This window comes from Misgurnus anguillicaudatus, chromosome 14, assembly GCF_027580225.2.
Source record: "Misgurnus anguillicaudatus chromosome 14, ASM2758022v2, whole genome shotgun sequence".
In the NCBI taxonomy this organism is placed as follows: Eukaryota; Metazoa; Chordata; class Actinopteri; order Cypriniformes; family Cobitidae; genus Misgurnus; species Misgurnus anguillicaudatus.
Window position 1 is genome coordinate 7562961 of NC_073350.2, and position 19455 is coordinate 7582415.

Consider the following 19455-nt stretch of genomic DNA (forward strand, 5'->3'; position numbering starts at 1 on the left):
TATAACACCATCAGGCTGTGTAATTACAGAAATATTACTTTATAATAAGTAAATCCTGAACATTTATCATTTCAGTAAGAATATATTCACTACAATACAATTATTACCATATTATTCTTCCTTTATTCTGGTAACTTCACTGTAATTACTTGTATGTGGTTTAAAAATAAAATTAAATTATCAGTTATTACTGATCTGTAACGTGCTACAAAGAACTATAGTACTGTATTACTGTAGTAATTACAGTAGTAAGTGGGCTACTATAGTGTTTTTAAAGCTTATTATATTAAATACTATAGAAAACTGTAGTAAATACTATAGTGTACTTTGGTATTCTATAAGAATTATGAAAAGGATAATTACTATAGTATACTGCAGTTCACTACTACTAATTTTTAATGTCGTATAACTTCATAGCACTAATCCCTGGAGACCCATCGGTCATACAGGCATTACATGTTTATGCATATATTTATTCTTTATACATATTTGTCTAGTGTACACATTATCAATCTTCTGTTAGCATTGTAGACTTTCTACATATTCTCCCACAAAGTTAATAAATCCCCCATGAGAGTCATTTACGGAGGACCCCATAATTTCAGACCCTGTTTACAATGCACTCTTAAATGTGCACTGTTCCTACTTATTAACCTCCTAAGACCTGAGTTCTTTAGCTTGAAAACAGCTGGTAAATTAAAAGGCTGAAAAAGTTTAATGTGATTGTATTATTAATTATATATCGGAAGAGGACAAGATGCATCAAATCAAGTAAAATTGTAATGCAAGTAAAGATTTAAGTGCGTACATAAAGAGGTCTTAGACCCTATTACTGCTTAAATGGACCAAAAATGGATCAGAGTCTTCTTTCAGGGACAGAGACCGTGTAAACGTAAAGAAAACTCTTCTCTCTTCTTTTTGACTATGTTCACATCTTTGTCCACTTTAAGGGGCCTGAGTTTGGTTCTCTTAAAGAGGACTCAAGTGTGAAAACACCTTAACTCAAAGCCCTATAGCACCACCAACAGTTCAGAATTCCACTTATGTTTATGCTCATATATTTACACTCACCTAAAGGATTATTAGGAACACCATACAAATACAGTGTTTGACCCCCATTCGCCTTCAGAACTGCCTTAATTCTATGTGGCATTGATTCAACAAGGTGCTGAAAGCATTCTTTAGAAATGTTTGCCCATATTGATAGGATAGCATCTTGCAGTTGATAGAGATATGTGGGATGCATATCCAGGGCACGAAGCTCCCGTTCCACCACATCCCAAAGATGCTGTATTGGGTTGAGATCTGGTGACTGTGGGGGCCATTTTAGTACAGTGAACTCATTGTCATCTTCAAGAAACCAATTTGAAATTATTCGAGCTTTGTGACATGGTGCATTATCCTGCTGAAAGTAGCCATCAGAGGATGGGTACATGATGGTCATAAAGGGATGGACATGGTCAGAAACAATGCTCTGGTAGGCCGTGGCATTTAAACGATGCCTAATTGGCACTAAGGGGCCTAAAGTGTGCCAAGAAAACATCCCCCACATTATTACACCACCACCAGCAGCCTGCACAGTGGTACCAAGGCATGATGGATCCATGTTCTCATTCTGCTTACGCCAAATTCTGACTCTACCATCTGAATGTCTCAACAAAAATCGAGACTCATCAGACCAGGCAACATTTTTCCAGTCTTTAACAGTCCAATTTTGGGGGGCTTGTGCAAATTCTAGCCTCTTTTTCCTATTTGTAGTGGAGATTTGTAGTGGTACCCGGTGGGGTCTTCTGCTGTTGTAGCCCATCCGCCTCAAGTTTGTGCGTGTTGTGGCTTCACAAATGCTTTGCTGCATATCTCGGTTGTAACGAGTGGTTATTTCAGTCAAAGTAGCTCTTCTATCAGCTTGAATCAGTCGGCTCATTCTCCTCTGACCTCTAGCATCAACAAGGCATTTTCGCCCACAGGACTGCCCCATACTGGATGTTTTTCCCTTTTCACACCATTCTTTGTAAACACTAGAAATGGTTGTGCGTGAAAATCCCAGTATCTGAGCAAATTGTTAAATATTCAGTCCGGCCCGTCTGGCACCAACACCCTTGCCACGCTCAAAATTGTTTAAATCACCTTTCTTTCCCATTCTGAGATTCAGTTTGGAGTTCAGGAGATTGTCTTGACCAGGACCACAACCCTAAATGCACTGAAGCAACTGCCATGTGATTGGTTGCTTAGATAATTGCATTAATGAGAAATTGAACAAGTGTTCCTAATAATTCTTTAGATGGGTATATATATATATATATAAAATTCTTTTGGCTCATGATGATTTGAATGAAAATCCGCCATTTTGAATTAAAAAAAATCTAACTCCTCCTAGAGTATTTGTCCAATTTTCTGGCCTTTGGTAAGGAGCATATAGAGACATGGCAGATGAAAAGTTATCAAAAGCTATTTGATAGAGCAAGCGGCGAGCATGCCAAAATAGAAGGGAGTCTATGGCTGTTTCTCAATGTCATGGATACTTCCTTGGCAGTAGAGGTCTACATGGGTCCAAAAATTCCTACACGTCCGGGAAGACACAGACCCGACCGGCAAATATTCTTTAGCTAAATGTTATTAATAAGTCAATAAACAAGTAGTGAAAATTAAACTTTTTGTCCATAGTAGTTAGTCTTCTCCCTCCTTGTACCTGACTGTGTGATGCACAATCCTTATTTCCAAGAAAGTTCCATTCATGTTTACCTCTCTTGACGATTGAAATATTAATGCTTATTCCAGCTTTAAAAGTCCACTTTACAGTCACGCAGTTTTACATTTGTTGTGTATCAGGTCAACTTGCTTAATAATGTTTGCCCATTTGGATTATAATAACGATTGCTCGTTCAGTGCCATGGCTGCTTTCGTTAGCTTTACTTCTTTGCTATCATCTCTGTGCTCTTTGAGCAGAGTCGCGAAAACTTTAGATATAACTGCAAGACGGTCAGTTTATAATATTATTATAAAAATTAGAGAAGTCAGTGCAAAATGGCGGAATAGGTCCCGCCTTCTAAATAAAAGAGCCAATTGTCAATGTAAAGTCATTGCGTCTCATTGCAGAAGCTCCTGACTGGTAGCCAGAGAAACATTAAAAGAGCACATGCGCATTAGCTGCCTGGTTGGAGCAACCAAATATAAACTTTTTAACGCAATTTTAGCGTCATAGAAAAAATGTATGCGACAGTTCATCTAAGTTTTTGTTGCTGTTTTTGAAATATTTTATTTAAATGTGAGTGTGTTTTCTTCGAGTCCGATCGACCTCGGATATTACCCACAATGTTAAACAGACCCGGGACCCGAAGTAATAGAGTGAGAACCGACCCAGACCCGGCTGATCATTTAAAATATAGACCCGAACCCGTACTGGTCCCGGGTCGGGTCTCGGGTCTTCCGTGTACACCTCTACTTGGCAGGACTGGTCTTTCCAAGTCGGGTGATTCTCACGAAACCATTGAAACACCACGGCACTAATGATTTTAGCTTTAAAATGTGTAATATAGTAACATTAAAAAGCATCAGAATTAACACAATACTGTGTTCTACCTTGCACAATGTGTGATTTCAACATAAGAATTTATAATTGGAAATTTTATCTCATTTTCTGCTGAAATTCTCATTACCGCAATGTGTCCGGCTGTGTTTGAACATGCGGTATGTTGTAATTTAATCAAATTAACACAAAAATATTATGAAAAAAAATAAATGGATGTTTTGCTAGACTACTTTAGATGACAGAAAAAATATTTACTGAATATTCATTTATAATAATAATGAAGAAAAATTAGGAAAATGATGTGTCCATGCCTGATGTTCTCATCCTCCGCAGCACTTTTTGAGAACAGTTTAAGCACACATACAGAATTTTAATAAAGTTTGATTTTGAGTGACCAAGCACATGTAAGATCATTTTTTTACAGTTAATTTGAAATATAGTCTTGTCAGAATGCTTACACGACATTTTGATTATCATCACCGCAACAGATGCTTATTAAATGCTAATTTAATTAATAGAAGCATAATACTTTGATTTTAAATGCATGTGCAGAATCTCCAAATTATGTTCTTTCAGGTTTGTCATGTCATTTTGAAAATATGTCAGTGTTGATGTTTTCTGACTGTTGCGGTAATGAGATTTTTTAGGACTAATTTTTTAAATTATGTTACAAAAAGTGTTAAATGATAAGTAAACGTTTTTAAATTAATGTTCCCATTTACTCCAGACTTAGTTTTTCAATGTCTGGTGGGAAAAAAAAGTAAATTTAAGCAATTTTTACATTTTCATGCTTGACATTTTTAAAACCAAGTTTTCGTGAGAATCACCCAGTCACTTATTTCAGAGGCTAGGCGAGGCTCCTCTTTAGAATTTGGAGAACACGTAAATGGAACAGGCTAGCAAGTGCACGTCATTGCTTCATTACGACAGTAAAAATGTGTGCTTTCGGCGCTGCGCACATAGGATTGTGGGTGACTTGAGCGCGCAAAGTATATGTGATATTTTTTGAACGAAGGACTCAGTCCTTGGTTGCAATTCCGAGCATCCATGACATTGGAACAGTCCTTCGACATATGTCGATGACGTAGCATCCTCAAAATTCTGGCTTCCGATGATCCTTCCTTGACATTGAGAAACAGCCTGTATCTTCACAAAACTTTTGTGTATTGACATGAAACTTGGTATATATCATAACAGTCATGACCTGAGGGTGCATGAAACGTTTAGTCACAGAATCACCTAGTGGTGTCCAGATATGAAAAATGGCTAACTATTGCAAACTTGAGTCTTAAATCATGAGAGTGGTCTTGTTAGACGCATGCCGAGTCAAACAATACTAAATGGCTTTGGGTCAGCCATTTTGGGTGTCTGCCATTTTGAATTTTGCTATTAAGACTATTATTTTCCAAATGCAATTGCGTATCGCTGCGAAACGTGGTCTGGTTCATCCGCGATGTTCTGAAAGCACCTGCAAACCCATAGGCCGGCGCTACCTAGAGAAAAAAGCAAATCACAAAAAATTATTTAGCTAATTATAAACTGTGCTTTATCTCGTGCACCTCAATAGTCAGTTCATCATGTTACGCAGACACACCTACACTTCCTTCAGCTTAGTAACGCTGCCTCTCTGGTGACGTTTTGGAAGACGACTGCTTAATTTTCCATCCGCGAATCCAATGGTAACAACTTGAGCAGCAGAAACACAGCACTCCGTGAGCTGGAACAACCAACAAGTGAATCTCTGAAGCCAAGGAGCAGACGCACGTAGTCGGCAGGGTTTGAACCTCGCCTTAACCACTCGGCCACGACTACAACGAGTTGACCTCGCGAACCCTCTGGGCTTGGTGTGTGCTGAAAAGAACTTGTCGGTCAGGTAGGTACAAAAGGGGCAGCAGTGTGATGATCCACCCACATCCCTGGATGGACTGCCGTGACCCGGATTCGAACCGGGGTTGCTGCGGCCACAACGCAGAGTACTAACCACTATACGATCACGGCGTGCCACCAGGCTTCGGCAGAGCTGCGCCTGCATGTTTGCCTGAGTGCGTCGGCCAGAAGGCGCTTGGCATTCATTTTCTGAGGCCTATTTTCCCTCTGCAATGTTTTCCTTTTCCTCAATATACTTTCGTCAAAAACAAACAACATGATCTAAAAGCAGCATCTGAAGTCTTATCTCAGTTTAAAGCTTGATTACCACCATGTCGTCCAGCGTCCAGGTATGTGCACAGGAAAGGTGGTGACCTTTGCCGTCATTCTTTCGCAGAGGCAATATCGTAGCCTATGAGGTTTATCCGAGGCGTGATCATTGCTGGTTGAAAACTTTACCCAATACCCCGCCAGGATGACTTGAAATACAGTCAGCTTTGGCAATTTTTGCCAGTCTCTTAAGAGACTTAGAAGGTCGTTGTAAATGAAAGATGTCTGCTAATGTTGTTCGTAGTGAGATTTTTTCCTCAAGAGAAGAGTGTCTCAAGCTAAAGCAAGACTTCTCCCCTTAAAGAGCTCTTGCGGACTCTGTTAGAAGACTGAAGCAGGTGCCGGCTCATTCTGGCATTCTAGTAACATTTACTCTGTCCACAGACCAATGAGTAATGAACAGGTCATGATAAAGAAATCCCAACCTTGTCTGCCAACATTATCAGACCATAGAAGGCATGAGAGGTCATGCCCTGGTACTGAGGAGTGAGCCCGGATAGCTCAGTCGGTAGAGCATCAGACTTTTAATCTGAGGGTTCAGGGTTCAAGTCCCTGTTCGGGCGATGAGCTCAGGTTTGTGTCCTGTCGACTACGTCAGCGAGCATCTCCCCTTGGCATTTGGGTCGGCCTCGGGGATGTATTGGATTTTGAGGGGCGGTTTCCCGGACAGGGATTAGACTTGTCCTCGACTAAAATAAATGCAAGAGCTGTCCAAACTGAAAAGAACTTGCTCTGACACCATTGCCCTTTGCTTTGCTGTGAAATGCACACAAGCAATGTTTTTAATAAGGCATGATTGTTCAAACTAGTTGTATTTCCTAATTAAACTGAGGCCTAGTCCTGTCTTAAACTAATCCCTGTGCGGGAAAACACCCCTGAGAGGCATTTTGCTTAAGGTTTGCCGATGAAAGTAAACAAAAAATTGATTGAGACCTCAGAAAATGAATGCCAAGCGCCTTCCGGCCGACGCACTCAGGCAAACCTGCAGGCGCAGCTCTGCCGAAGCCTGGTGGCACGCCGTGATCGTATAGTGGTTAGTACTCTGCGTTGTGGCCGCAGCAACCCCGGTTCGAATCCGGGTCACGGCAGTCCATCCAGGGATGTGGGTGGATCATCCCACTGCTGCCCCTTTTGTACCTACCTGACCGACAAGTTCTTTTCAGCACACACCAAGCCCAGATGGTTCGCGAGGTCGACTCGTTGTAGTCGTGGCCGAGTGGTTAAGGCGATGGACTTGAAATCCATTGGGGTCTCCCCACGCAGGTTCAAACCCTGCCGACTACGTGCGTCTGCTCCTTGGCTTCAGAGATTCACTTGTTGGTTGTTCCAGCTCACGGAGTGCTGTGTTTCTGCTGCTCAAGTTGTTACCATTGGATTTGCGGATGGAAAATTAAGCAGCCTTTCATAGTTTCTCCTGTGTGTGTTAAACAAGCAGCCCTGTTGTCAAGTGACGCAGCTTTCGTTGTCATATTATCCATATACAGCACGCACAATATGAAACCAAAAAAGAGCTGGAACAGGTTTTTGTTTAGAAATGATGTGCATTGTGGCTAATCGAGTTGATCCTAACCTGATGTTAAGGATTAAGGCCCCACCCTTTTGTTTTCACAATTACCACAATTCCCTGCCCTGGATTGTTGTCCTTAATTCATTTAAAAATGTTTTGCACTCATGCTTTTCCTAATAGACAGCGAATAATGAGTAAACCTCTGGTGAAGATCTCTTACCTGTCGAAAAGGCAAAACATACAGCAAAGCCATACCTTCTTCTTCTTCTTCTTCGTTTAATGGCAAGAAGCACCAACTTTAAGGTGCATTATCGCCACCTTCTGTGTTGGAGTGTGAACCAGAGTTTGACCCCACAAAAAAGAACCTAGATTCCCTTAATCAATCCTGTTATTTTTAAACAATGAAATGATCTCTTCAAGCCGTAACCGATTGTATTCTAAGGGTACAAGTCAACAATTCCCACTTGCCTATTTTCCCTCTGCAATGTTTACCTTTTCCTCAATATACTTTCGTCAAAAACAAACAACATGATCTAAAAGCAGCATCTGAAGTCTAATCTCAGTTTAAAGCTTGATTACCACCATGTCGTCCAGCGTCCAGGTATATGCACAGGAAAGGTGGTGACCTTTGCCATCATTCTTTCGCAGAGGCAATATCGTAGCCTATGAGGTTTATCCGAGGCGTGATCATTGCTGGTTGAAAACTTTACCCAATACCCCGCCAGGATGACTTGAAATACAGTCAGCTTTGGCAATTTTTGCCAGTCTCTTAAGAGACTTAGAAGGTCGTTGTAAATGAAAGATGTCTGCTAATGTTGTTCGTAGTGAGATTAGGGGAATCAAAGTTCCATCCCAATCGTTGGTGTCACATTCATTTCAATCTTTAATGTGGGAGTCAACATTAAAGATATCAAGGTTGTGTTTTTACAGAGTGTTCTCTACGTCATATGTGATGATTTTGCGGAGAAAAGAGCAAATCATAAAAATGATTTAGCTGGCTTTTCACAGGCAGGGTCACGTTTTTGTCACACGTGCTTTATCTTGGGCCCCCTTAATAGTCAGTTCATCATGTTACGCAGACACACCTACACTTCCTTCAGCTTAGTAACGCTGCCTCTCTGGTGACGTTTTGGAGGACGACTGCTTTTTCCTCAAGAGAAGAGTGTCTCAAGCTAAAGCAAGACTTCTCCCCTTAAAGAGCTCTTGCGGACTCTGTTAGAAGACTGAAGCAGGTGCCGGCTCATTCTGGCATTCTAGTAACATTTACTCTGTCCACAGACCAATGAGTAATGAACAGGTCATGATAAAGAAATCCCAACCTTGTCTGCCAACATTATCAGACCATAGAAGGCATGAGAGGTCATGCCCTGGTACTGAGGAGTGAGCCCGGATAGCTCACTTGGTAGAGCATCAGACTTTTAATCTGAGGGTCCAGGGTTCAAGTCCCTGTTCGGGCGATGAGCTCAGGTTTGTGTCCTGTCGACTACGTCAGCGAGCATCTCCCCTTGGCATTTGGGTCGGCCTCGGGGACGTATTGGACTTTGAGGGGCGGTTTCCCGGACAGGGATTAGACTTGTCCTCGACTAAAATAAAGGCAAGAGCTGTCCAAACTGAAAAGAACTTGCTCTGACACCATTGCCCTTTGCTTTGCTGTGAAATGCACACAAGCAATGTTTTTAATAAGGCATGATTGTTCAAACTAGTTGTATTTCCTAATTAAACTGAGGCCTAGTCCTGTCTTAAACTAATCCCTGTGCGGGAAAACACCCCTGAGAGGCATTTTGCTTAAGGTTTGCCGATGAAAGTAAACAAAAAATTGGTTGAGACCTCAGAAAATGAATGCCAAGTGCCTTCCGGCCGACGCACTCAGGCAAACCTGCAGGCGCAGCTCTGCCGAAGCCTGGTGGCACGCCGTGATCGTATAGTGGTTAGTACTCTGCGTTGTGGCCGCAGCAACCCCGGTTCGAATCCGGGTCACGGCAGTCCATCCAGGGATGTGGGTGGATCATCCCACTGCTGCCTCTTTTGTACCTACCTGACCGACAAGTTCTTTTCAGCACACACCAAGCCCAGAGGGTTCGCGAGGTCGACTCGTTGTAGTCGTGGCCGAGTGGTTAAGGCGATGGACTTGAAATCCATTGGGGTCTCCCCGCGCAGGTTCAAACCCTGCCGACTACGTGCGTCTGCTCCTTGGCTTCAGAGATTCACTTGTTGGTTGTTCCAGCTCACGGAGTGCTGTGTTTCTGCTGCTCAAGTTGTTACCATTGGATTTGCGGATGGAAAATTAAGCAGCCTTTCATAGTTTCTCCTGTGTGTGTTAAACAAGCAGCCCTGTTGTCAAGTGACGCAGCTTTCGTTGTCATATTATCCATATACAGCACGCACAACATGAAACCAAAAAAGAGCTGGAACAGGTTTTTGTTTAGAAATGATGTGCATTGTGGCTAATCGAGTTGATCCTAACCTGATGTTAAGGATTAAGGCCCCACCCTTTTGTTTTCACAATTACCACAATTCCCTGCCCTGGATTGTTGTCCTTAATTCATTTAAAAATGTTTTGCACTCATGCTTTTCCTAATAGACAGCGAATAATGAGTAAACCTCTGGTGAAGATCTCTTACCTGTCGAAAAGGCAAAGCATACAGCAAAGCCATACCTTCTTCTTCTTCTTCTTTGTTTAATGGCAAGAAGCACCAACTTTAAGGTGCATTATCGCCACCTTCTGTGTTGGAGTGTGAACCAGAGTTTGACCCCACAAAAAAGAACCTAGATTCCCTTAATCAATCCTGTTATTTTTAAACAATGAAATTATCTCTTCAAGCCGTAACCGATTGTATTCTAAGGGTACAAGTCAACAATTCCCACTTGCCTATTTTCCCTCTGCAATGTTTACCTTTTCCTCAATATACTTTCGTCAAAAACAAACAACATGATCTAAAAGCAGCATCTGAAGTCTAATCTCAGTTTAAAGCTTGATTACCACCATGTCGTCCAGCGTCCAGGTATGTGCACAGGAAAGGTGGTGACCTTTGCCATCATTCTTTCGCAGAGGCAATATCGTAGCCTATGAGGTTTATCCGAGGCGTGATCATTGCTGGTTGAAAACTTTACCCAATACCCCGCCGGGATGACTTGAAATACAGTCAGCTTTGGCAATTTTTGCCAGTCTCTTAAGAGACTTAGAAGGTCGTTGTAAATGAAAGATGTCTGCTAATGTTGTTCGTAGTGAGATTAGGGGAATCAAAGTTCCATCCCAATCGTTGGTGTCACATTCATTTCAATCTTTAATGTGGGAGTCAACATTAAAGATATCAAGGTTGTGTTTTTACAGAGTGTTCTCTACGTCATATGTGATGATTTTGCGGAGAAAAGAGCAAATCATAAAAATGATTTAGCTGGCTTTTCACAGGCAGGGTCACGTTTTTGTCACACGTGCTTTATCTTGGGCCCCCTTAATAGTCAGTTCATCATGTTACGCAGACACACCTACACTTCCTTCAGCTTAGTAACGCTGCCTCTCTGGTGACGTTTTGGAGGACGACTGCTTTTTCCTCAAGAGAAGAGTGTCTCAAGCTAAAGCAAGACTTCTCCCCTTAAAGAGCTCTTGCGGACTCTGTTAGAAGACTGAAGCAGGTGCCGGCTCATTCTGGCATTCTAGTAACATTTACTCTGTCCACAGACCAATGAGTAATGAACAGGTCATGATAAAGAAATCCCAACCTTGTCTGCCAACATTATCAGACCATAGAAGGCATGAGAGGTCATGCCCTGGTACTGAGGAGTGAGCCCGGATAGCTCAGTCGGTAGAGCATCAGACTTTTAATCTGAGGGTCCAGGGTTCAAGTCCCTGTTCGGGCGATGAGCTCAGGTTTGTGTCCTGCCGACTACGTCAGCGAGCATCTCCCCTTGGCATTTGGGTCGGCCTCGGGGACGTATTTGATTTTGAGGGGCGGTTTCCCGGACAGGGATTAGACTTGTCCTCGACTAAAATAAATGCAAGAGCTGTCCAAACTGAAAAGAACTTGCTCTGACACCATTGCCCTTTGCTTTGCTGTGAAATGCACACAAGCAATGTTTTTAATAAGGCATGATTGTTCAAACTAGTTGTATTTCCTAATTAAACTGAGGCCTAGTCCTGTCTTAAACTAATCCCTGTGCGGGAAAACACCCCTGAGAGGCATTTTGCTTAAGGTTTGCCGGTGAAAGTAAACAAAAAATTGATTGAGACCTCAGAAAATGAATGCCAAGCGCCTTCCGGCCGACGCACTCAGGCAAACCTGCAGGCGCAGCTCTGCCGAAGCCTGGTGGCACGCCGTGATCGTATAGTGGTTAGTACTCTGCGTTGTGGCCGCAGCAACCCCGGTTCGAATCCGGGTCACGGCAGTCCATCCAGGGATGTGGGTGGATCATCCCACTGCTGCCCCTTTTGTACCTACCTGACCGACAAGTTCTTTTCAGCACACACCAAGCCCAGAGGGTTCGCGAGGTCGACTCGTTGTAGTCGTGGCCGAGTGGTTAAGGCGATGGACTTGAAATCCATTGGGGTCTCCCCGCGCAGGTTCAAACCCTGCCGACTACGTGCGTCTGCTCCTTGGCTTCAGAGATTCACTTGTTGGTTGTTCCAGCTCACGGAGTGCTGTGTTTCTGCTGCTCAAGTTGTTACCATTGGATTTGCGGATGGAAAATTAAGCAGCCTTTCATAGTTTCTCCTGTGTGTGTTAAACAAGCAGCCCTGTTGTCAAGTGACGCAGCTTTCGTTGTCATATTATCCATATACAGCACGCACAACATGAAACCAAAAAAGAGCTGGAACAGGTTTTTGTTTAGAAATGATGTGCATTGTGGCTAATCGAGTTGATCCTAACCTGATGTTAAGGATTAAGGCCCCACTCTTTTGTTTTCACAATTACCACAATTCCCTGCCCTGGATTGTTGTCCTTAATTCATTTAAAAATGTTTTGCACTCATGCTTTTCCTAATAGACAGCGAATAATGAGTAAACCTCTGGTGAAGATCTCTTACCTGTCGAAAAGGCAAAGCATACAGCAAAGCCATACCTTCTTCTTCTTCTTCTTTGTTTAATGGCAAGAAGCACCAACTTTAAGGTGCATTATCGCCACCTTCTGTGTTGGAGTGTGAACCAGAGTTTGACCCCACAAAAAAGAACCTAGATTCCCTTAATCAATCCTGTTATTTTTAAACAATGAAATTATCTCTTCAAGCCGTAACCGATTGTATTCTAAGGGTACAAGTCAACAATTCCCACTTGCCTATTTTCCCTCTGCAATGTTTACCTTTTCCTCAATATACTTTCGTCAAAAACAAACAACATGATCTAAAAGCAGCATCTGAAGTCTAATCTCAGTTTAAAGCTTGATTACCACCATGTCGTCCAGCGTCCAGGTATGTGCACAGGAAAGGTGGTGACCTTTGCCATCATTCTTTCGCAGAGGCAATATCGTAGCCTATGAGGTTTATCCGAGGCGTGATCATTGCTGGTTGAAAACTTTACCCAATACCCCGCCGGGATGACTTGAAATACAGTCAGCTTTGGCAATTTTTGCCAGTCTCTTAAGAGACTTAGAAGGTCGTTGTAAATGAAAGATGTCTGCTAATGTTGTTCGTAGTGAGATTAGGGGAATCAAAGTTCCATCCCAATCGTTGGTGTCACATTCATTTCAATCTTTAATGTGGGAGTCAACATTAAAGATATCAAGGTTGTGTTTTTACAGAGTGTTCTCTACGTCATATGTGATGATTTTGCGGAGAAAAGAGCAAATCATAAAAATGATTTAGCTGGCTTTTCACAGGCAGGGTCACGTTTTTGTCACACGTGCTTTATCTTGGGCCCCCTTAATAGTCAGTTCATCATGTTACGCAGACACACCTACACTTCCTTCAGCTTAGTAACGCTGCCTCTCTGGTGACGTTTTGGAGGACGACTGCTTTTTCCTCAAGAGAAGAGTGTCTCAAGCTAAAGCAAGACTTCTCCCCTTAAAGAGCTCTTGCGGACTCTGTTAGAAGACTGAAGCAGGTGCCGGCTCATTCTGGCATTCTAGTAACATTTACTCTGTCCACAGACCAATGAGTAATGAACAGGTCATGATAAAGAAATCCCAACCTTGTCTGCCAACATTATCAGACCATAGAAGGCATGAGAGGTCATGCCCTGGTACTGAGGAGTGAGCCCGGATAGCTCAGTCGGTAGAGCATCAGACTTTTAATCTGAGGGTCCAGGGTTCAAGTCCCTGTTCGGGCGATGAGCTCAGGTTTGTGTCCTGCCGACTACGTCAGCGAGCATCTCCCCTTGGCATTTGGGTCGGCCTCGGGGACGTATTGGATTTTGAGGGGCGGTTTCCCGGACAGGGATTAGACTTGTCCTCGACTAAAATAAATGCAAGAGCTGTCCAAACTGAAAAGAACTTGCTCTGACACCATTGCCCTTTGCTTTGCTGTGAAATGCACACAAGCAATGTTTTTAATAAGGCATGATTGTTCAAACTAGTTGTATTTCCTAATTAAACTGAGGCCTAGTCCTGTCTTAAACTAATCCCTGTGCGGGAAAACACCCCTGAGAGGCATTTTGCTTAAGGTTTGCCGGTGAAAGTAAACAAAAAATTGATTGAGACCTCAGAAAATGAATGCCAAGCGCCTTCCGGCCGACGCACTCAGGCAAACCTGCAGGCGCAGCTCTGCCGAAGCCTGGTGGCACGCCGTGATCGTATAGTGGTTAGTACTCTGCGTTGTGGCCGCAGCAACCCCGGTTCGAATCCGGGTCACGGCAGTCCATCCAGGGATGTGGGTGGATCATCCCACTGCTGCCCCTTTTGTACCTACCTGACCGACAAGTTCTTTTCAGCACACACCAAGCCCAGAGGGTTCGCGAGGTCGACTCGTTGTAGTCGTGGCCGAGTGGTTAAGGCGATGGACTTGAAATCCATTGGGGTCTCCCCGCGCAGGTTCAAACCCTGCCGACTACGTGCGTCTGCTCCTTGGCTTCAGAGATTCACTTGTTGGTTGTTCCAGCTCACGGAGTGCTGTGTTTCTGCTGCTCAAGTTGTTACCATTGGATTTGCGGATGGAAAATTAAGCAGCCTTTCATAGTTTCTCCTGTGTGTGTTAAACAAGCAGCCCTGTTGTCAAGTGACGCAGCTTTCGTTGTCATATTATCCATATACAGTACGCACAACATGAAACCAAAAAAGAGCTGGAACAGGTTTTTGTTTAGAAATGATGTGCATTGTGGCTAATCGAGTTGATCCTAACCTGATGTTAAGGATTAAGGCCCCACCCTTTTGTTTTCACAATTACCACAATTCCCTGCCCTGGATTGTTGTCCTTAATTCATTTAAAAATGTTTTGCACTCATGCTTTTCCTAATAGACAGCGAATAATGAGTAAACCTCTGGTGAAGATCTCTTACCTGTCGAAAAGGCAAAACATACAGCAAAGCCATACCTTCTTCTTCTTCTTCTTCGTTTAATGGCAAGAAGCACCAACTTTAAGGTGCATTATCGCCACCTTCTGTGTTGGAGTGTGAACCAGAGTTTGACCCCACAAAAAAGAACCTAGATTCCCTTAATCAATCCTGTTATTTTTAAACAATGAAATGATCTCTTCAAGCCGTAACCGATTGTATTCTAAGGGTACAAGTCAACAATTCCCACTTGCCTATTTTCCCTCTGCAATGTTTACCTTTTCCTCAATATACTTTCGTCAAAAACAAACAACATGATCTAAAAGCAGCATCTGAAGTCTAATCTCAGTTTAAAGCTTGATTACCACCATGTCGTCCAGCGTCCAGGTATGTGCACAGGAAAGGTGGTGACCTTTGCCATCATTCTTTCGCAGAGGCAATTTCGTAGCCTATGAGGTTTATCCGAGGCGTGATCATTGCTGGTTGAAAACTTTACCCAATACCCCGCCAGGATGACTTGAAATATAGTCAGCTTTGGCAATTTTTGCCAGTCTCTTAAGAGACTTAGAAGGTCGTTGTAAATGAAAGATGTCTGCTAATGTTGTTCGTAGTGAGATTAGGGGAATCAAAGTTCCATCCCAATCGTTGGTGTCACATTCATTTCAATCTTTAATGTGGGAGTCAACATTAAAGATATCAAGGTTGTGTTTTTACAGAGTGTTCTCTACGTCATATGTGATGATTTTGCGGAGAAAAGAGCAAATCATAAAAATGATTTAGCTGGCTTTTCACAGGCAGGGTCACGTTTTTGTCACACGTGCTTTATCTTGGGCCCCCTTAATAGTCAGTTCATCATGTTACGCAGACACACCTACACTTCCTTCAGCTTAGTAACGCTGCCTCTCTGGTGACGTTTTGGAGGACGACTGCTTTTTCCTCAAGAGAAGAGTGTCTCAAGCTAAAGCAAGACTTCTCCCCTTAAAGAGCTCTTGCGGACTCTGTTAGAAGACTGAAGCAGGTGCCGGCTCATTCTGGCATTCTAGTAACATTTACTCTGTCCACAGACCAATGAGTAATGAACAGGTCATGATAAAGAAATCCCAACCTTGTCTGCCAACATTATCAGACCATAGAAGGCATGAGAGGTCATGCCCTGGTACTGAGGAGTGAGCCCGGATAGCTCAGTCGGTAGAGCATCAGACTTTTAATCTGAGGGTCCAGGGTTCAAGTCCCTGTTCGGTCGATGAGCTCAGGTTTGTGTCCTGTCGACTACGTCAGCGAGCATCTCCCCTTGGCATTTGGGTCTGACTCGGGGACGTATTGGATTTTGAGGGGCGGTTTCCCGGACAGGGATTAGACTTGTCCTCGACTAAAATAAATGCAAGAGCTGTCCAAACTGAAAAGAACTTGCTCTGACACCATTGCCCTTTGCTTTGCTGTGAAATGCACACAAGCAATGTTTTTAATAAGGCATGATTGTTCAAACTAGTTGTATTTCCTAATTAAACTGAGGCCTAGTCCTGTCTTAAACTAATCCCTGTGCGGGAAAACACCCCTGAGAGGCATTTTGCTTAAGGTTTGCCGATGAAAGTAAACAAAAAATTTATTGAGACCTCAGAAAATGAATGCCAAGTGCCTTCCGGCCGACGCACTCAGGCAAACCTGCAGGCGCAGCTCTGCCGAAGCCTGGTGGCACGCCGTGATCGTATAGTGGTTAGTACTCTGCGTTGTGGCCGCAGCAACCCCGGTTCGAATCCGGGTCACGGCAGTCCATCCAGGGATGTGGGTGGGTCATCCCACTGCTGCCCCTTTTGTACCTACCTGACCGACAAGTTCTTTTCAGCACACACCAAGCCCAGAGGGTTCGCTAGGTCGACTCGTTGTAGTCGTGGCCGAGTGGTTAAGGCGATGGACTTGAAATCCATTGGGGTCTCCCCGCGCAGGTTCAAACCCTGCCGACTACGTGCGTCTGCTCCTTGGCTTCAGAGATTCACTTGTTGGTTGTTCCAGCTCATGGAGTGCTGTGTTTCTGCTGCTCAAGTTGTTACCATTGGATTTGCGGATGGAAAATTAAGCAGCCTTTCATAGTTTCTCCTGTGTGTGTTAAACAAGCAGCCCTGTTGTCAAGTGACGCAGCTTTCGTTGTCATATTATCCATATACAGCACGCACAACATGAAACCAAAAAAGAGCTGGAACAGGTTTTTGTTTAGAAATGATGTGCATTGTGGCTAATCGAGTTGATCCTAACCTGATGTTAAGGATTAAGGCCCCACCCTTTTGTTTTCACAATTACCACAATTCCCTGCCCTGGATTGTTGTCCTTAATTCATTTAAAAATGTTTTGCACTCATGCTTTTCCTAATAGACAGCGAATAATGAGTAAACCTCTGGTGAAGATCTCTTACCTGTCGAAAAGGCAAAACATACAGCAAAGCCATACCTTCTTCTTCTTCGTTTAATGGCAAGAAGCACCAACTTTAAGGTGCATTATCGCCACCTTCTGTGTTGGAGTGTGAACCAGAGTTTGACCCCACAAAAAAGAACCTAGATTCCCTTAATCAATCCTGTTATTTTTAAACAATGAAATGATCTCTTCAAGCCGTAACCGATTGTATTCTAAGGGTTCAAGTCAACAATTCCCACTTGCCTATTTTCCCTTTGCAATGTTTACCTTTTCCTCAATATACTTTCGTCAAAAACAAACAACATGATCTAAAAGCAGCATCTGAAGTCTAATCTCAGTTTAAAGCTTGATTACCACCATGTCGTCCAGCGTCCAGGTATGTTCACAGGAAAGGTGGTGACCTTTGCCATCATTCTTTCGCAGAGGCAATATCGTAGCCTATGAGGTTTATCCGAGGCGTGATCATTGCTGGTTGAAAACTTTACCCAATACCCCGCCAGGATGACTTGAAATACAGTCAGCTTTGGCAATTTTTGCCAGTCTCTTAAAAGACTTAGAAGGTCGTTGTAAATGAAAGATGTCTGCTAATGTTGTTCGTAGTGAGATTAGGGGAATCAAAGTTCCATCCCAATCGTTGGTGTCACATTCATTTCAATCTTTAATGTGGGAGTCAACATTAAAGATATCAAGGTTGTGTTTTTACAGAGTGTTCTCTACGTCATATGTGATGATTTTGCGGAGAAAAGAGCAAATCATAAAAATGATTTAGCTGGCTTTTCACAGGCAGGGTCACGTTTTTGTCACACGTGCTTTATCTTGGGCCCCCTTAATAGTCAGTTCATCATGTTACGCAGACACACCTACACTTCCTTCAGCTTAGTAACGCTGCCTCTCTGGTGACGTTTTGGAGGACGACTGCTTTTTCCTCAAGAGAAGAGTGTCTCAAGCTAAAGCAAGACTTCTCCCCTTAAAGAGCTCTTGCGGACTCTGTTAGAAGACTGAAGCAGGTGCCGGCTCATTCTGGCATTCTAGTAACATTTACTCTGTCCACAGACCAATGAGTAATGAACAGGTCATGATAAAGAAATCCCAACCTTGTCTGCCAACATTATCAGACCATAGAAGGCATGAGAGGTCATGCCCTGGTACTGAGGAGTGAGCCCGGATAGCTCAGTCGGTAGAGCATCAGACTTTTAATCTGAGGGTCCAGGGTTCAAGTCCCTGTTTGGGCGATGAGCTCAGGTTTGTGTCCTGCCGACTACGTCAGCGAGCATCTCCCCTTGGCATTTGGGTCGGCCTCGGGGACGTATTGGATTTTGAGGGGCGGTTTCCCGGACAGGGATTAGACTTGTCCTCGACTAAAATAAATGCAAGAGCTGTCCAAACTGAAAAGAACTTGCTCTGACACCATTGCCCTTTGCTTTGAAATGCACACAAGCAATGTTTTTAATAAGGCATGATTGTTCAAACTAGTTGTATTTCCTAATTAAACTGAGGCCTAGTCCTGTCTTAAACTAATCCCTGTGCGGGAAAACACCCCTGAGAGGCATTTTGCTTAAGGTTTGCCGGTGAAAGTAAACAAAAAATTGATTGAGACCTCAGAAAATGAATGCCAAGCGCCTTCCGGCCGACGCACTCAGGCAAACCTGCAGGCGCAGCTCTGCCGAAGCCTGGTGGCACGCCGTGATCGTATAGTGGTTAGTACTCTGCGTTGTGGCCGCAGCAACCCCGGTTCGAATCCGGGTCACGGCAGTCCATCCAGGGATGTGGGTGGATCATCCCACTGCTGCCCCTTTTGTACCTACCTGACCGACAAGTTCTTTTCAGCACACACCAAGCCCAGAGGGTTCGCGAGGTCGACTCGTTGTAGTCGTGGCCGTACCCTCCACTAATTGGACTGCTTTAAGAAGTCCTAACAAGTCCTAACCAAGTCCTAACAATTCCTAACAATTCCTAACAAAGTCCTAACAGTTCCTAACAAGTCCTAACAAGTCCTAACAAGGTCCTAACAGTTCCTAACAAATCCGAACAGAGTCCTAACAACAGCGTGGCAAAAGAGCCAATCATATGCTTCAAAAAAATTGCCGCTTCAAGGGGGGCAAAAGAGCCAATTATATGCGTCGAAACAGGTGCCCCGTGCAAACAGTGTTCTGATAGGTTACTGACGGAGACGATGTTACAGTTCATCCTCAGGTAACTGTATTTACCGTCGGCGAATATCTCTAGACACTAAAAGTAAGTAGAACTTACTAAATTATCTGAATATAATTATAAATCACTGAAGTGAAATCGTAAAAGTATTTGTTGTTTTTGTAAATAATTCTGCTCTGATAAACGTTGGATGTTTTTCGTGAAGTTTGATAAGACGGTCACAAAACCTTTAGGGATAATGCTAATCGC

At 43.4% G+C, this 19455-nt stretch overlaps 1 protein-coding gene and 24 non-coding genes across 25 annotated transcripts in view; 24 read left to right on the top strand and 1 right to left on the bottom strand.

Annotated features, from left to right (window-relative positions):
• The first annotated feature begins 2574 nt into the window (after positions 1 to 2574).
• prr13 (proline rich 13) overlaps positions 2575 to 19455 on the top strand; it is a 359338-nt gene continuing 342457 nt past the window's right edge. The window contains exon 1 of the mRNA XM_073875806.1: positions 2575 to 2580. The gene's annotated coding sequence lies outside the window, so the exon portion shown is untranslated. The remainder of the gene's footprint in view (positions 2581 to 19455) is intronic.
• Positions 5456 to 5527, bottom strand: trnah-gug (transfer RNA histidin (anticodon GUG)). Its single transcript has one exon. It is a non-coding gene; the product is annotated as a tRNA-His (tRNA).
• On the top strand, positions 5781 to 5921 carry LOC129428283 (U4 spliceosomal RNA). The gene has a single exon (XR_008638924.1). It is a non-coding gene; the product is annotated as a U4 spliceosomal RNA (small nuclear RNA).
• On the top strand, positions 6216 to 6288 carry trnak-uuu (transfer RNA lysine (anticodon UUU)). Its single transcript has one exon. It is a non-coding gene; the product is annotated as a tRNA-Lys (tRNA).
• Positions 6742 to 6813, top strand: trnah-gug (transfer RNA histidin (anticodon GUG)). The gene has a single exon. It is a non-coding gene; the product is annotated as a tRNA-His (tRNA).
• trnas-uga (transfer RNA serine (anticodon UGA)) lies at positions 6928 to 7009 on the top strand. Its single transcript has one exon. It is a non-coding gene; the product is annotated as a tRNA-Ser (tRNA).
• LOC129428282 (U4 spliceosomal RNA) lies at positions 7869 to 8009 on the top strand. Its single transcript, XR_008638923.1, has one exon. It is a non-coding gene; the product is annotated as a U4 spliceosomal RNA (small nuclear RNA).
• trnak-uuu (transfer RNA lysine (anticodon UUU)) lies at positions 8617 to 8689 on the top strand. Its single transcript has one exon. It is a non-coding gene; the product is annotated as a tRNA-Lys (tRNA).
• On the top strand, positions 9143 to 9214 carry trnah-gug (transfer RNA histidin (anticodon GUG)). Its single transcript has one exon. It is a non-coding gene; the product is annotated as a tRNA-His (tRNA).
• trnas-uga (transfer RNA serine (anticodon UGA)) lies at positions 9329 to 9410 on the top strand. Its single transcript has one exon. It is a non-coding gene; the product is annotated as a tRNA-Ser (tRNA).
• Positions 10270 to 10410, top strand: LOC129428285 (U4 spliceosomal RNA). The gene has a single exon (XR_008638926.2). It is a non-coding gene; the product is annotated as a U4 spliceosomal RNA (small nuclear RNA).
• trnak-uuu (transfer RNA lysine (anticodon UUU)) lies at positions 11018 to 11090 on the top strand. Its single transcript has one exon. It is a non-coding gene; the product is annotated as a tRNA-Lys (tRNA).
• Positions 11544 to 11615, top strand: trnah-gug (transfer RNA histidin (anticodon GUG)). The gene has a single exon. It is a non-coding gene; the product is annotated as a tRNA-His (tRNA).
• Positions 11730 to 11811, top strand: trnas-uga (transfer RNA serine (anticodon UGA)). Its single transcript has one exon. It is a non-coding gene; the product is annotated as a tRNA-Ser (tRNA).
• Positions 12671 to 12811, top strand: LOC141369640 (U4 spliceosomal RNA). The gene has a single exon (XR_012373435.1). It is a non-coding gene; the product is annotated as a U4 spliceosomal RNA (small nuclear RNA).
• Positions 13419 to 13491, top strand: trnak-uuu (transfer RNA lysine (anticodon UUU)). Its single transcript has one exon. It is a non-coding gene; the product is annotated as a tRNA-Lys (tRNA).
• On the top strand, positions 13945 to 14016 carry trnah-gug (transfer RNA histidin (anticodon GUG)). Its single transcript has one exon. It is a non-coding gene; the product is annotated as a tRNA-His (tRNA).
• On the top strand, positions 14131 to 14212 carry trnas-uga (transfer RNA serine (anticodon UGA)). The gene has a single exon. It is a non-coding gene; the product is annotated as a tRNA-Ser (tRNA).
• On the top strand, positions 15072 to 15212 carry LOC141369641 (U4 spliceosomal RNA). The gene has a single exon (XR_012373436.1). It is a non-coding gene; the product is annotated as a U4 spliceosomal RNA (small nuclear RNA).
• On the top strand, positions 15820 to 15892 carry trnak-uuu (transfer RNA lysine (anticodon UUU)). The gene has a single exon. It is a non-coding gene; the product is annotated as a tRNA-Lys (tRNA).
• Positions 16346 to 16417, top strand: trnah-gug (transfer RNA histidin (anticodon GUG)). Its single transcript has one exon. It is a non-coding gene; the product is annotated as a tRNA-His (tRNA).
• trnas-uga (transfer RNA serine (anticodon UGA)) lies at positions 16532 to 16613 on the top strand. Its single transcript has one exon. It is a non-coding gene; the product is annotated as a tRNA-Ser (tRNA).
• LOC141369645 (U4 spliceosomal RNA) lies at positions 17467 to 17607 on the top strand. Its single transcript, XR_012373440.1, has one exon. It is a non-coding gene; the product is annotated as a U4 spliceosomal RNA (small nuclear RNA).
• On the top strand, positions 18215 to 18287 carry trnak-uuu (transfer RNA lysine (anticodon UUU)). Its single transcript has one exon. It is a non-coding gene; the product is annotated as a tRNA-Lys (tRNA).
• Positions 18736 to 18807, top strand: trnah-gug (transfer RNA histidin (anticodon GUG)). Its single transcript has one exon. It is a non-coding gene; the product is annotated as a tRNA-His (tRNA).